Source organism: Pseudophryne corroboree, chromosome 6 (genome assembly GCF_028390025.1).
Source record: "Pseudophryne corroboree isolate aPseCor3 chromosome 6, aPseCor3.hap2, whole genome shotgun sequence".
Lineage (NCBI taxonomy): Eukaryota > Metazoa > Chordata > Amphibia > Anura > Myobatrachidae > Pseudophryne > Pseudophryne corroboree.
The window spans coordinates 482,778,953-482,795,437 of NC_086449.1; the positions used below are offsets into that span (position 1 = coordinate 482,778,953).

Here is a 16,485-nt window from a genome sequence, read left to right on the forward strand (position 1 = left end):
GTTCGTGCGGGTTCGGATTCAAAGAAACCGAACCCGCTCATCTCTACTTTTTACTCCAGAGTTTTGACTATAAAAATGATGAAAACAAAGACGATATTTCTAATATATTCTTTGTATTTTACATATACTGTACTTTACATATAGTTAAAACTCTTGCGCAGACGTTAGTATGACAGGAAAGGCTGTGGCTCAACCCATCACCCATCCTTGGTATATACATGTCATAGTAGGGGCCCAATTTAACAAGACTAACCCTTTTAGCATTCACTAGAGGGTTGGTTCTAAATCGGAGTGGGAGAAGGAACCTTCTGACATCATTAGGGAAGGAGACACGTCACCGTTAGAGGAGCTACGGCTGAGCAGGGTACCCGAAAAGTACCATCGCGGGCTCGCTTCGCTCGCCACCTGGCGTGGATAGTAGAGGAACTATCCCGCTGGCCTAGCTCCTCCCCCTTGTGTTGTGGCTCCTCCCCCTGATGTAAAAGGTCCCTTAGGCCACTTGAATCTAGCATCAACCGTTGCTGTATGTCCTAGTTTGGGATGGACTTTCGGAGCTTCCCTCCTCGATGGTTACCATTGATGATGATGATGATGATGCATTGGGACATCGATGGTAACAACTTTTGTTGTTCTGTTCCATTAATGGTTTTAACCATTGGTGGTTAGCGCATGTGTCCAGGCAGCTAAGTTCTGAGAATCATTCTGTCTTAGGGGGGGAGGGGCATATGGAGGTATTTAGGTTGGCATCTTCGCACACTGTTTTAAGAGCCATGGGTGGCGCAGGGCTGCTGACTGACCGCTGAGCCTTTCAAGTCAGCCATAGATTGAGGCGTGATATCGGCATCCTGGAACACTGTATGTGTGTCACTCATATACAGTGTGCCTGGATGCCAATGTCCTGCCTTGCACTCAGGGCCGTCTTTTCATATGGGCTCAATGGGCAATTGCCCAAGGGCCCCAGGAGTATAATGTTTATTTTTTAATGAAAAATACGTATTTCTCAATAGTGCAACAGGGAACCATTTTTGTATGATGTGAGTAGACACAAGAATCAGCACACATTTCGCTTACTGAATGTTTAAGTTGTATTAGCATGAACAAATATCTGCTGTGACACTGTCCAGATTTGCTAGGGCTAAGCAGAAATTTCTGTCAGCTCATCCCATTTAATAAAAGGCTAACACTGTTCCTCACCTCTATGGGGGATTTCAAGTGTTTTGCTTGCCGGCGGCCGCTAGATGGTGCCCAACGGAGCAATTCAAGTTTTGGCCAATATGTTGTTATGTCATTTTGACGGGCTGGTAACTAGTTTACATATAAATGGTGGGTATAAGAAATCATTCATTTTATAGTTTTCTGCATCCCTAAAGTATGTTTAACCAGGGGCGGAACTCCCGGAGGCAACGGAGTCCGTTGCCGCCGGGCTCCAGCCCTGAAGGGGGACATTGCTCCTTCATGTACCCCGCAAGCTAATGTAAAAGCTGTGGCCACCTGTGGTGCAAATACCGCCCGCCAGTGCCGCACACTGCATGGTGCCTCCGTGACTCGTCTTACCGCTGCTTACTTGAGACCCACCATCTCAGTGCCGGTAGATGGGTCCGTAGCGCTGCATCTCCACAGGGACGAAAAAAGGCTCCAAAAGTATATCCTGATAATAACATCAGGCTTAAATCGCAATATTAGCCTGTATTTGCCATGCTTAAACTACTGCCGGCAATAGTTTCATTTTCAGTAATTAACAGCAGTAATCTTTTGCTCTCACCATCTATTAGATTAGGGTTGCTGTATGTCCTAGTTTGGGATGGACTTTCGGAGCTTCCCTCCTCGATGGTTACCATTGATGATGATGATGATGCATTGGGACATCGATGGTAACAACTTTTGTTGTTCTGTTCCATTAATGGTTTTAACCATTGGTGGTTAGCGCATGTGTCCAGGCAGCTAAGTTCTGAGAATCATTCTGTCTTGGGGGGGGGGGGGGGGGCATATGGAGGTATTTAGGTTGGCATCTTCGCACACTGTTTTAAGAGCCATGGGTGGCGCAGGGCTGCTGACTGACCGCTGAGCCTTTCAAGTCAGCCATAGATTGAGGCGTGATATCGGCATCCTGGAACACTGTACGTATGTCACTCATATACAGTGTGTCTGGATGCCAATGTCCTGCCTTGCACTCAGGGCCGTCTTTTCATATGGGCTCAATAGGCAATTGCCCAAGGGCCCCAGGAGTATAATGTTTATTTTTTAATGAAAAATACGTATTTCTCAATAGTGCAACAGGGAACCATTTTTGTATGATGTGAGTAGACAGAAGAATCAGCACACATTTCGCTTACTGAATGTTTAAGTTGTATTAGCATGAACAAATATCTGCTGTGACACTGTCCAGATTTGCTAGGGCTAAGCAGAAATTTCTATCAGCTCATCCCATTTAATAAAAGGCTAACACTGTTCCTCACCTCTATGGGGGATTTCAAGTGTTTTGCTTGCCGGCGGCCGCTAGATGGTGCCCAACGGAGCAATTCAAGTTTTGGCCAATATGTTGTTATGTCATTTTGACGGGCTGGTAACTAGTTTACATATAAATGGTGGGTATAAGAAATCATTCATTTTATAGTTTTCTGCATCCCTAAAGTATGTTTAACCAGGGGCGGAACTCCCGGAGGCAACGGAGTCCGTTGCCGCCGGGCTCCAGCCCTGAAGGGGGACATTGCTCCTTCATGTACCCCGCAAGCTAATGTAAAAGCTGTGGCCACCTGTGGTGCAAATACCGCCCGCCAGTGCCGCACACTGCATGGTGCCTCCGTGACTCGTCTTACCGCTGCTTACTTGAGACCCATCATCCCAGTGCCGGTAGATGGGACCGTAGCGCTGCATCTCCACAGGGACAGCGGAGGTGGGAAGAGTCTTCATGTGGGACCACGCCCCTCACCTCATCATCACCACTGGCAGCCAATAGGAGAGAGAAACCTGGCAGGGGCGGGGCCATGCTGTGTAACGCATCATGCTGGCTCACGTTGTGTGGCTAGCCGGATACCATGCTGCAGTCACACAGGACAGGAGGAGAGGCGCAGCCGTTGAGTACGGGACTGGCCCAGCCCGCCGCTGAGGTGATATAGCGCGGTGGCGGCAACGGGGCAGGAGGACTCCGGAACCCAGGCATGTGCCTGCTCTGTTTTGCCCTTCCCATCGTGTGCCTGCTCTGCTACCCCCTTTTTCCATCCTCAGCCCTCTTTCCCCAGCTCTCTCCATTCTTCCCCGCCCCCCGCCTGCTCTGCTCTTCCTGTCTTCCGCCCCTCCTGCCTGCTCTGCTGTTGCTCTTTCTGTCCTGTGCCCCTCTGCCTGTTCTGCTCCTCCACTTCCCCCTGCTCTCTCCATGCCCCCCTTTCCCAACTCTCTCTCCATTATTTGCCCCCCACCTGCTCTGCTCTCCCAATCCTGCACCCCCCACCTGCTGTGCTTCCCCCACCTGCTCTGCCCTCCCTCTTTCCCCCCGCTGTCTCTCCTCACCCCCCTTTCCCCTGCTCTGCTCTCCCTCCTTTCCCCCACCTCACCCCCCTTTACCCTCCTCTCCCCATTTTCCCCCTGCCTGCTCAGCTCTCCCCCCTTTCCTCTGCTCCCTCTCCACATCCCCCTTTTTCTACTCCCTCCATTTTTCTCCTCCTCCCTGCGTTCTCTGCTCCCCCTTTTCCCCTGCTCCTTCTCCTCAACCGCCTCTTTCCCCCATTCACTCGCCTCACCTCCCTTTCCCCCCAATCTCTCTCCTCACCCCACTTTTCCCCTACTCTCTGACCACCCCTCTTTCCTCTGCTCTCTCCATTCTTCGCCCCCTCCCTGCCTGCTTTACTTTACCACTCAGTGATCGCAAAATGTCTGGGGACTCACTTATCTAAAATGGGAGGGTCCCCAGGGACGCGCTCCGTAGCAGCAAATACTCTGGGACTCACATTTAGCAGCTGGACGCGATCATCTGAATCTGTGATCGCGCCAGCCAGTCAGCGGCACGCAGAAGGTGACTGGCTGTTTCCTCAACCAATCACCTCCTGTAGTCTCCAGCCAATCATCCCTGCAGCGTCTCCCGCCAGTTCGCCCGCTTTTAATCCTCCTCGCTCTGCCGCCAGCACATGGATGAATCTGTGCTGCATCACTGACAGATTGGCCCCGCTTATCTCCACCTCCTCCCCGCTAATATAGTGTTATTAGTGCAGAGATGACAGAAGACAGGACGCAGAGTAAGGAAGAGCTGCCCAGCAATTTCCCGGCAGCAGAAGAAGAGGAGCCGGCGGGGGACGACAGTGCTGCAGCTGCGGCAGAGGAGAGAAGATCGCTGCTGCTGCTGGGGGAGCATGGGACCCGGAGACCAGCACAGAGTTTGTACACCCGGAAGGTGGCTGGGGATGGCTGGTCATGCTCTCCGCCATGTGGTGCAATGGGTCCGTCTTTGGCATCCAGAACGCATGCGGGGTCATCTTCGTGGTCCTGATCCAGGAGTTTGGGTCCAAGGATGATCCTCAGCTCACGTTTAAAACAGGTGATTGGGGCTGGCAGGTGTCCAGACATGGCACAGTACACGGTGCTCTGCCCGAGTGAGGGATTGGGATACTGTAACATTCACTTCATTAGGAAACCTTTGCCCAATTTTCTATGCTTACACATAAACAGTGTTTAACAGGAAACCTGTCAGTGTCACATAATGTTATTACTGGTGTCTTATGTTGGTAGAGGTACATGTGCCCAGTTCCCGTGTCAGCACTACTTTAATGAGAAAGATTGATGGATACAAATATAGCATATACATTTCACCAGAGGCAGAACTCTGGGAGGCAACGGAGTCATCTGCCGCCAGGCTTCTGCTCTGAAAGGGGGCACCTCTCCTCCCATTCTGTGACACCATTGAATTAAGTTAATTGGTAGCTGCCGCTATCTCTTCAGTGGCCGACTTCCTCACTGGTCCCTGCACCTTACAAATCACACCCTCTTTATTATACTGAATATACACATTTTACAAGTGTCATACCCAGGATTAGAAACCACAACCTATTACACTGGAAGCAGACACCTTACTGATGAAGCTGTTTGCTCCTGTATCGGAAATATGAGAATTCTAACTATATGAAGATACTTCTCTGACAATTACACGTAACTTCATATAGTTAGAATTCTCATGCTTCCTCTACAGGAGCAAATAGCTCCATCAGTAAAGTGTCTGCTGCAGTGTAACAGGTCATGGATTCTAATCCTGGATATGACTGCTAAGAAATGTGTAATTTAAAATAAAAGACAATTAAATGTATAAATATAGTATATACTTTTCTCTAACGTCCTAGTGGATGCTGGGGACTCCGTAAGGACCATGGGGAATAGACGGGCTCCGCAGGAGACATGGGCACTTTAAGAAAGAATTTAGATTCTGGTGTGCTCTGGCTCCTCTCTCTATGTCCCTCCTCCAGACCTCAGTTTGAATCTGTGCCCGGACGAGCTGGGTGCTGTTCAGTGAGCTCTCCTGAGCTTGCTGTAAGAAAGTATTTTGTTAGGTTTTTTTTTATTTTCAGGGAGCTCTGCTGGCAACAGACTCCCTGCATCGTGGGACAGAGGGGAGAGAAGCAGCCCTACTCTCTGCAGATAGGTCCTGCTTCTTAGGCTACTGGACACCATTAGCTCCAGAGGGATCGTACACAGGATCTCACCCTCATCGTCCGATCCCAGAGCCGCGCCGCCGTCCCCCTCGCAGAGCCGGAAGACAGAAGCCGGGTGAGTATGAGAAGCAAAGAAGACTTCGAAATCGGCGGCAGAAGACTCCGTTCTTCACATGAGGTAACACACAGCACTGCAGCTGTGCGCCATTGCTCCATACACACCTCATATACTCCGGTCACTGTAAGGGTGCAGGGCGCAGGGGGGGGGCGCCCTGGGCAGCATATGGACCTCTGTTGGCAAAAGTAAACATATATACAGTTGGGCACTGTATATATGTATGAGCCCCCGCCAAAAAGATATGCAATTAGGACCTCTTGGCAAAAGTTTGACATATATACAGTTGGGCACTGTATATATGCATGAGCCCCTGCCATAATATTGTACATAAACGCGGGACAGAAGCCCGCCTCTGAGGGGGCGGGGCTTCTTCCTCAGCACTCACCAGCGCCATTTTTTCTCCACAGCTCCGCTGAGAAGAAGCTCCCCAGGCTCTCCCCTGCAGATCACGGTAAAAAAAGGGTAAAAAAAGAGGGGGGGGCACATAATTAGGCGCTAAAAACACAAATACAGCAGTTACTGGGTTAACACTAAGTTACTGTGTTATTCCTGGGTTATATAGCACTGGGGTGTGTGCTGGCATACTCTCTCTCTGTCTCACCAAAGGGCCTTGTGGGGGAACTGTCTTCAAAAAGGACATTCCCTGTGTGTGTGGTGTGTCGGTACGCTTGTGTTGACATGTCTGATGAGGAAGGCTATGTGGAAGCAGAGCGGGAGCAAATGAATGTGGTGTCTCTGCCGACGGTACCGACACCTGATTGGATGGATATGTGGAAGGTTTTAAATGATAATGTTAATTCCTTGCATAAAAGGTTAGACAAAGCTGAAACCTCAGAACAGTCAGGGTCCCAACCCATGCCTGATCCTATGTCGCAGAGACCGACAGGGTCTCAGAAGCGCCCACTATCCCAAATTATTGACACGGTTACCGACATGGATTCTGACTCCAGTGTCGATTACGATGATGCAAAGTTACAGCCAAAATTGGCTAAATCCATCCGTTATATGATTATAACTATTAAGGATGTGTTGCACATCACAGAGGAAACCCCAGTCCCTGACAAGAGGGTTCATATGTATGGGGAAAAGAAGCCGCAGGTAACTTTTCCCCCCTCATACGAGCTCAATGAGTTATGTGAAAAGGCTTGGGAATCTCCAGATAAAAAACTGCAGATTTCCAAAAAGATTCTTATGGCGTATCCTTTCCCGCCAACGGACAGGTTACGCTGGGAATCCTCCCCTAGGGTGGACAAAGCTTTGACACGCTTATCCAAGAAGGTAGCCCTACCGTCACAGGATACGGCTACCCTCAAAGATGCTGCGGATCGCAAACAGGAGGTTACCCTGAAGTCCATTTATACACATTCAGGTACCTTACTGAGGCCGGCAATCGCGTCGGCTTGGGTGTGTAGTGCTGTAGCAGCATGGACGCAGGGCCGTAACTAGGTGTGGGCCAGCGGTGCGTTGCACACAGCGCATCTGCACTGAGGGCGCATCCGCTGGCCCACACATGGAGCCGCGCTGCAATATCCTGGCTACCTTGTTTAAAGCTTCCGGCCCTGGCAGCTGTCAGCGCAGTGATTGGACAGTTGCCGGGTGCCGGGTCCGGCGCACGCTTGTCCCCTGTTGAGAGCAGAGCGTGTGCTGTGTCCTGGGCGGCAGCTACAGCGCCTGACTTCTCCCTTTGCGTGCTCGCGCGCTCATCCCTGCACGCCGCTACTACTCTATCCGATCCGCGGCGCTGATCACCCCCTTGACTGCCTCACAGCAGCCACTGCCAGCGCCGCAGAGAAGGACAGGGCTGCCGAGCAACGGATGAAATATGCAATAGTAAGACATGGGATGTGGGGTTGAGTAGTGAGAGCCAGTCTGTCAGCGGGTGCACACCCCAGCTGTGGCTTCTGTCTGAAGTGGCAGAGCTCACTCTCCTGTGCCACCGACTCCTCTGCTGCAAGTTCCCTACAACTAAGACCGTGGTACCATCACTGTCAGTGTCAACCCAGGTAACCCACTGACCGGCTCACACTGTGTGACTATCAAGCTGCTGCAATAAGATTAGCGGGATGTTAGAAGTGGCGCCGACGATGTATCTTGCACATAGCGCTAAAATGTCTTGTTACGGCACTGCATGGACGGATACCTTATCTGAGGAACTTGATACCTTAGACAAGGATACTATATTAATGACCCTGAGGCATATTAAAGACGCTGTCCTTTATATGAGAGATGCTCAGAGAGACATTAGCCTACTAGGTTCTAGAATAAATGCTATATCGATTTCTGCCAGAAGGGTCCTGTGGACTCGGCAATGAACAGGTGATGCCGACTCAAAAAGGCACATGGAGGTTTTACCTTACAATGGTGAGGAATTGTTTGGGGAGGGTCTCTCGGACATGGTCTCCACAGCTACGGCTGGGAAGTAAAATTTTTTGCCATATGTTTCCTCACAACCTAAGAAAGCACCGTATTACCAAATGCAGTCCTTTCGATCACAGAAAAACAAGAAAGTCCGAGGTGCGTCCTTTCTTGCCAGAGGCAGGGGCAGAGGAAAGAAGCTGCACAACACAGCTAGTTCCCAGGAACAGAAGGCCTCCCCGGCTTCCACTAAATCCACCGCATGACGCTGGGGCTCCACAGGCGGAGCTAGGCCCGGTGGGGGCGCGTCTCCGAAATTTCAGCCACAAGTGGGTTCACTCACAGTTGGATCCCTGGGCAATAGATGTTGTGTCTAAGGGATACAAGCTGGAATTCGAAGAGATGCCCCCTCACCAATACCTCAAGTCGGCCCTGCCAGCTTCCCCCTTAGAGACGGAAATAGTGTTAACTGCAATTCACAAATTGTATCTTCAACAGGTGGTGGTCAAGGTTCCCCTCCTTCAACAAGGAAAGGGTTATTATTCGGCCATGTTTGTGGTACCGAAACCGGACGGTTCGGTCAGACCCATATTGAATTTAAAATCCCTGAACGTGTACCTAAAAAGGTTCCGGTTCAAGATGGAATCGCTGAGAGCGGTCATTGCAAGCCTGGAAGGGGGGATTTTATGGTGTCTCTGGACATAAAGGATGCATACCTTCATGTCCCCATTTATCCACCTCATCAGGCGTACCTCAGATTTGTGGTACAGGATTGTCATTACCAATTTCAGACGTTGCCGTTTGGTCTCTCCACGGCTCCGAGAATATTTACCAAGGTAATGGCGGAAATGATGGTACTCTTGCGGAAGCAAGGTGTCACAATTATCCCATACTTGGACGATCTCCTCATAAAAGCGAGGTCAAGAGAGCAGTTGCTGATCAGCGTAGCACGTTCTCTGGAAGTGTTACGGCAACACGGCTGGATTCTGAATATTCCAAAGTCGCAGTTGGTTCCTACAACTCGTCTGCCCTTCCTGGGCATGATTCTGGACACAGGCCAGAAAAGGGTTTATCTCCCGATAGAGAAGGTTCAGGAACTCATGACACCGGTCAGGGACCTATTAAAACCAAAACAGGTGTCAGTGCATCACTGCACTTGAGTCCTGGGAAAGATGGGGGCATTGTACGAGGCCATTCCCTTTGGCAGGTTCCATGCGAGGACCTTTCAATGGGACTTACTGGACAAATGGTCCGGATCACATCTTCAGATGCATCGGTTAATCACCCTATCCCCCAGGGCCAGGGTGTCTCTCCTGTGGTGGCTGCAGAGTGCTCACCTTCTCGAGGGCCGCAGATTCGGCATTCAGGACTGGGTCCTGGTGACCACGGATGCAAGCCTCCGAGGGTGGGGAGCAGTCACACAGGGAAGAAATTTCCAAGGTCTGTGGTCAAGTCAGGAGACTTGCCGTCACATCAACATCCTGGAACTAAGGGCCATTTACAACGCCCTACGTCAAGCAGAGGCCCTGCTTCGCGGTCAACCTGTCTGATTCAGTCAGACAACATCACCGCTGTGGCTCATGTAAACCGCCAAGGCGGCACAAGGAGCAGGGTGGTGATGTTGGAAGCCACCAGAATTCTTCGCTGGGCGGAGAATCATGTAAGCGCACTCTCAGCAGTGTTCATCCCGGGGGTAGACAACTGGGAAGCAGACTTCCTCAGCAGGCACGACCTCCACCCGGGGGAGTGGGGACTTCATCAAGAAGTCTTCGCACAGCTTGCAAGTCGGTGGGAACTGCCACAGGTGGACATGATGGCATCCTGCCTCAACAAGAAACTACAGAGGTATTGCGCCAGGTCAAGAGACCCTCAGGCAATAGCTGTAGACGCCCTGGTGACACCGTGGGTGTTCCAATCGGTCTATGTATTTCCTCGTCTTCCTCTCATACCCAAGGTGTTGAGAATCATAAGAAAAAGAGGAGTGAGAACAATACTCATTGTTCCGGATTGGTCAAGAAGGACTTGGTATCCAGATCTGCAAGAAATGCTCACAGAGGACCCGTGGCCTCTTCCTCTAAGACAGGACTTGTTGCAACAAGGACCCTGCCTGTTCCAAGACTTACCGCGGCTGCGTTTGACGGCATGGCGGTTGAACGCCGGATCCTAGCGGAAAAAGGCATTCCAGATGAGGTCATTCCTACGCTGATAAAGGCTAGGAAAGACGTGACAGCTCAACATTATCACCGTATATGGCGAAAATATGTTGCTTGGTGTGAGGCCAGGAATGCCCCTACAGAGGAATTCCAGCTGGGCCGTTTTCTTCACTTCCTACAGTCAGGAGTGACTTTGGGCCTAAAATTGGGTTCCATTAAGGTCCAGATTTCGTCCCTATCCATTTTCTTTCAAAAAGAGCTGGCTTCTCTACCTGAAGTTCAGACGTTTGTGAAGGGAGTGCTGCGTATTCATCCCCCTTTTGTGCCCCCGGTGGCACCTTGGGATCTTAACGTGGTGTTGAGTTTCCTGAAATCCCACTGGTTTGAACCACTCAAAACGGTGGAATTGAAATATCTCACGTGGAAGGTGGTCATGCTACTAGCATTGGCTTTGGCTTGGCGTGTGTCAGAATTAGCGGCTTTGTCACATAAAAGCCCCTATCTGGTTTTCCATGCGGGTAGAGCAGAATTGCGGACCCGTCCACAATTTCTGCCAAAAGTGGTTTCATCCTTTCATATAAACCAACCTATTGTGGTGCCTGTGGCTACTACTGACTTGGAGGATTCCGAGTTACTTGATGTGGTCAGGGCTTTGAAGGTTTATGTAGCCAGAACGGCTAGGGTCAGTTAAACAGAATCTTTGTTTATCCTGTATGCTTCCAACAAGCTTGGTGCTCCTGCTTCAAAGCAAACTATTGCTCGCTGGATCTGTTATACGATTCAGCAGGCTCATTCTGCGGCTGGATTGCCGCTGCCAAAATCAGTTAAGGCCCATTCCACTAGGAAGGTGGGCTCTTCTTGGGCGGCTGCCCGAGGGGTCTCGGCATTACAGCTGTGCCGAGCGGCTACTTGGTCAGGTTCAAACACTTTTGCAAAGTTCTACAAGTTTGATACCCTGGCTGAGGAGGATCTTGTGTTTGCTCATTCGGTGCTGCAGAGTCATCCGCACTCTCCCACCCGTTTGGGAGCTTTGGTATAATCCCCATGGTCCTTACGGAGTCCCCAGCATCCACTAGGACGTTAGAGAAACTAAGATTTTACTTACCGGTAAATCTATTTCTCGTAGTCCGTAGTGGATGCTGGGCGCCCGTCCCAAGTGCGGACTTCTTCTGCAATACTTGTATATAGTTATTGCTGCAATAAGGGCTATGTTATTGTTGCATCAGGGTTGAACTGATGCTCTGTTGTAGTTCATACTGTTGACTGGGTAAGTTTATCACAAGTTATACGGTGTGATTGGTGTGGCTGGTATGAGTCTTGCCCTGGATTTCCAAAATCCTTTCCTTGTACTGTCAGCTCTTCCGGGCACAGTTTCTCTAACTGAGGTCTGGAGGAGGGACATAGAGGGAGGAGCCCAGAATCTAAATTCTTTCTTAAAGTGCCCATGTCTCCTGCGGAGCCGTCTATTCACCATGGTCCTTACGGAGTCCCCAGCATCCACTACGGACTACGAGAAATAGATTTACCGGTAAGTAAAATCTTATTTTTTTCCAGAACACTCCACACACACACACACACACACACACACACACACACACACACACACACACACACACACACACACACATACATATGTATATATGTATATATATATATATATATATATATATATATAAAAATATATATATACATACATATATATGTATGTATATATATATATATATACGCACACATACATATATTTATCTTAATATAGGAATTAGGGAGGGCTCCAATATTTTTCTTGCCTCCGGGCAACTGTGACGAATTTACGCCACTGTATTTAACCCAATGTTACTGACAAAAGGAAGCATGGCAGACTAAAAGCAAGCAAGTGATGCCATTTTTACATAAAGCTAAATGAACAGGATTAGCAAGACTTTGTTTCTAAAGGGAAGATCCGTAACAAATGCCGTCTGCAGGGGTTTAACATTTGCACCTACTGACAGGATTACCATCATTTGTGTACAGTATTATATGTTACTAATCCAACAAGCAAATACTCCTGTGTATGCTTCTGTTTTATCTTTCAGCAATGCAGTTTCTGGGTGGAGCAGCAGCTCTAAGGCAACCAAGTAGCCCCAGAGACAATACTAACATAGACTCATACATACCTGTAGTCTCAGTGATTAATACAGATGATGTTGAATACAGTAACGTTGTATCCAATTCTTCATATCATGACGACTACATTCATATGTTCAAAGACAATAGCTGCAGGACATTTCATTTTTAGGTCTATAAGGTAACCTTTTTTAAAATATTACTAATTGCCATGTATGCTGTGACATACTGTATACTGCAGTAGCTTCTGCATTATTATGTGCTTTACAAACCTGTTGTAATTATAACAAGAAAGGTGGAAGTTTCTGTGTTTTGTGATTAAGATTCTAGTTAATTAATAAGTGTATATTTGCAGCTCCTTTTTGTTATTTAAGATGATGTGTGTGAACTTTACATAAACAGCATGTACAGGTTGAGTATCCCATATCCAAATATTCCGAAATACGGAATATTCCGAAAGACGGAATTTTTGGAGCGAGAATGAGATAGTGAAATCTTTGTTTTCTGATGTTTCAATGTACACAAACTTTGTTTAATACACAAAGTTATTAAAAATATTGTATTACATGACCTTCAGGCTGTGTGTATAAGATGTTTAGGAAACATAAATAAATTGTGTGAATGTACACACACATTGTTTAACGTACAAAGTTATTAAAATATTGGCTAAAATGACCTTCAGGCTGTGTGTATAAGGTGTATATGAAACATAAATGCATTCTGTGCTTAGACTTAGGTCCCATCACCATGATATCTCATTATGGTATGCAATTATTCCAAAATACGGAAAAATCCCATATCCAAATTACTTCTGGTCCCAAGCATTTTGGATAAGGGATACTCAACCTGTATATACATTAGAGGTTATGTGTTGTGGTAGGCAAGGTCAGATAAAGGGGGTACATGCAGTGCCTCAGGCCCTCTTCTTTCAGGAAAAATGTAAGTTAGCTATGCACAATGAGTTTGTATAGAAACCTTATTTATTTTATTGATCTTTTCCAATGTTTAATATTTTTTCCTCTTTTCCCTTTTGTTCACCCCTTTCCACCCTCACCTTATTTCCCTGTCTGGGCTCTGTTTGTATGTGCTCATATTCACTAATTGCACTTGTGCATTCTGTTCAAATTTAAGGGGTAAAATCATATTTACTGACTTTGAGAGAGCATCCAGGTCGGATTAGCAGGGGGCGGGGAAGGGTAGTGACGTGAAGAAGGTGCGGAGCAGAGGCGGAACGGGGTGGGGTCATTTAAGGCACGCCCCCTTTGTGTAATGCCTCTATTACCGGCATTCAGTAAGAATTGCGTCAAGGACTGCCCGGACCGCCCACTTTACTCACTAAGTGGGCGGCCGGGCAGGGGGGAGCACAGAAATTGGGAGACTTGCCTGCTTTTCCGAGGGGCCGGGAGGTTACCCGATTTTCGTGAGCCTCCCGGCCATTCCGGGAGAGTAGGCAAGTATGGGTAAAATATGGGATGTAGTTATGTGACCGGCAGTCAGGAGTCCGACGGTCACATAACCTCCCCTACATCCCGCCCCCTCACAATCCCGACTGTCGGCATGCTGACTGTAAAATATTCAATAGTAGATAATTTCAGCATCTTTTGCCATGTGTCACATTTGTGATACCTCCATATTTACATGAGTCTTTTTTGCATTGTCTGTCCCAGTGAAGAAATAAATGAACTATGCTTAATATTATTGTTAATCTTTATGGTGTACATGTACTGTACCATAGTACCCATTAAGTATCCACATGACACATGGATTTACATACTTATATATGAGTGCTCTGCATGCAGAACTATCTGTGCATCTGATACATTTATGTTTATTTACTTTTGATTTGCAAACCAGTTACCTACAGCTTCCAGTCTAATGTAGATACCATGCATATTGGGCCTTGGAAGCAGCAGTGATTGGGCTGTATGGCAATGCAGCAGGAGCCATTTATTACAAGCAGATGCCGCCTGCTGCAGCAGGGATCCGACCTGCATCCTAAGATGCAGCATTGGATCGCTGTACTCACATTTTGCAGTTTGCAGCACCCATGGTGTCCATTGCAGAGACCTGGAAATCTCTGTGCAGCCAATTTGATCCCTGGCCTCTCCCCTCCTCTAAATGGCAGCAACACGTCCCCAAACAGCATCAGACTGTCAATCATTGACAGTCTGATGCCAAGCTGTGTCCTGTGTCATGGGACACATTCATGCGTGCACAGAATGGAACATGTGCATGTACAAAGTAATGATAATCAGTACTCTGCAGTGCAGGACACACCTCCGTTCACGAATAAAAATAATTCAGCGCTAAAAATAAAAACATTCAGTGTTTATTAAACATAAATAGTACTAGTCATATATATGACATACATTTAGAAGTTATAAATAAATATACTGTTGCAACAGGAAATTTAAGAAATAAAAAATTAATGAATAAAAAATATATGGAAAACACCAATAGATGTAGGGCAAGGAGCAACACTGCTGAAAAATTGAATGTTTCAGTAAAAACTGATCTATTTAGCTGGGAAAGTTCATATGAAATCCTGCTTCCTAGGGAAATTATATTGAGCCAGAGATTACCAGTTCCATTTGAGTCCTCCAATAGGTTAGCACTCCTGTGTGATAATGGAGATCCTCTCACTGGCTGTATTTTCCCATGATGGTACTCTGCTGAAGGGTGGACCATGGCAAGGTCTTTCACAATGGCTTGTCAGAAATGTCCCAATCGGACCGCAGTTCCCAATCACTGGACAGCAGGCTTGTATCAAAGATTTAGGAGTCCCAGATTTGGTCCAACGCGTTTCACTGCTGGAGCAGCTTTTTCAAGGATCTCCATTGATCTCCATTATCACACAGGAGTGCTAACCTACTGGAGGACTCAAATGGAACTGGTAATCTCTGGCTCAATATAATTTCCCTAGGAAGCAGGCTTTCATATGAACTTTCCCAGCTAAATAGATCAGTTTTTACTGAAACATTCAATTTTTCAGCAGTGTTGCTCCTTGCCCTACATCTATTGGTGTTTTCCATATATTTTTTATTCATTCATTTTTTATTTCTTAAATTTCCTGTTGCAACAGTATATTTATTTATAACTTCTAAATGTATGTCATATAATATGACTAATACTATTTATGTGTAATAAACACTGAATGTTTTTATTTTTAGCGCTGAATTATTTTTATTCTTGTTGTTCTACTGTAAGGGTCTGACTAGCCCTCTATATTATTATTCAGCAGCTTGAAGTCTTACAGCACCCAGGTGCTGGGCTTCCCCCAAGCGCTCTGTTAGCGTGAATAAATGCTGCTCGCATGCGCACGTCATCTTTACACGCTGTGATGGCAGGAAGCGGGCAGCAGTTTTAGCAGGGCACCACAGAAAGGGCAGGGCGGGTTTTGCCCTTAAAAAATCGGGCAGGGCGCGGCGCCCTGCTAAAACTGCCTAGTGTGAACACTATATATATATGCACATAATATATAATATATATGTCATTATCTCAGTAGGGGACCCAAAAATGTGGGATTTTGAATTTTGGATAAGGGATGCTCAACCTGTATAAACTTTAAAGGCAGCCAGGACAACTGGAGGAGTGGCCAAGAAAGCTCTGCAGTGTGTGAGAGAGCAGAAAGCTCTAACAAGCTCTTCTCCACTTGGGCAAGCCTATAAGTACACTCATGGCTTTTATCCTGCTAGTACTCCGATATCTGCTGTGGCTCTTCCATTTCCGATATCTGCGCAGCTCACATAGGTTTTTATGGGGGCGGCAAAGCTGTAAGATATACCAAGCTCTGTAGTGCATAGCAGATGGGTTATCCTATAGTAGCCTATGAGCTATATTCCACAGAAATCACCGGGAGAGGGTTTTTCCGCAACCCTCCTCAGTAATGGCCACTGCAGATGTACAGAATGGCCCCAGTAGTAAATAATTGCTTTTTAGGTGGATGCTTTGATACTAATAAATACTGTAATTATATATTATAATTATTTTCCTTTATTTACATGCCGCCACAAGGGTTCCGCAGCATCTAACAGTACATAAACACATGAGCACATGAGAAAACAGTGAATTACAAAACGCGACAAAGCAGAAACCAGCACATGGAATGTAAACATCAGTGGTC

General features: G+C 47.3%; 1 protein-coding gene across 1 annotated transcript in view; it reads left to right on the top strand.

Annotated features, from left to right (window-relative positions):
• Positions 1 to 12,440: 12,440 nt before the first annotated feature.
• Positions 12,441 to 16,485, top strand: part of LOC134932664 (kinesin-like protein klp-3) — a 220,467-nt gene continuing 216,422 nt past the window's right edge. Inside the window, exon 1 of the mRNA XM_063927281.1 lies at positions 12,441 to 12,543. The gene's annotated coding sequence lies outside the window, so the exon portion shown is untranslated. The remainder of the gene's footprint in view (positions 12,544 to 16,485) is intronic.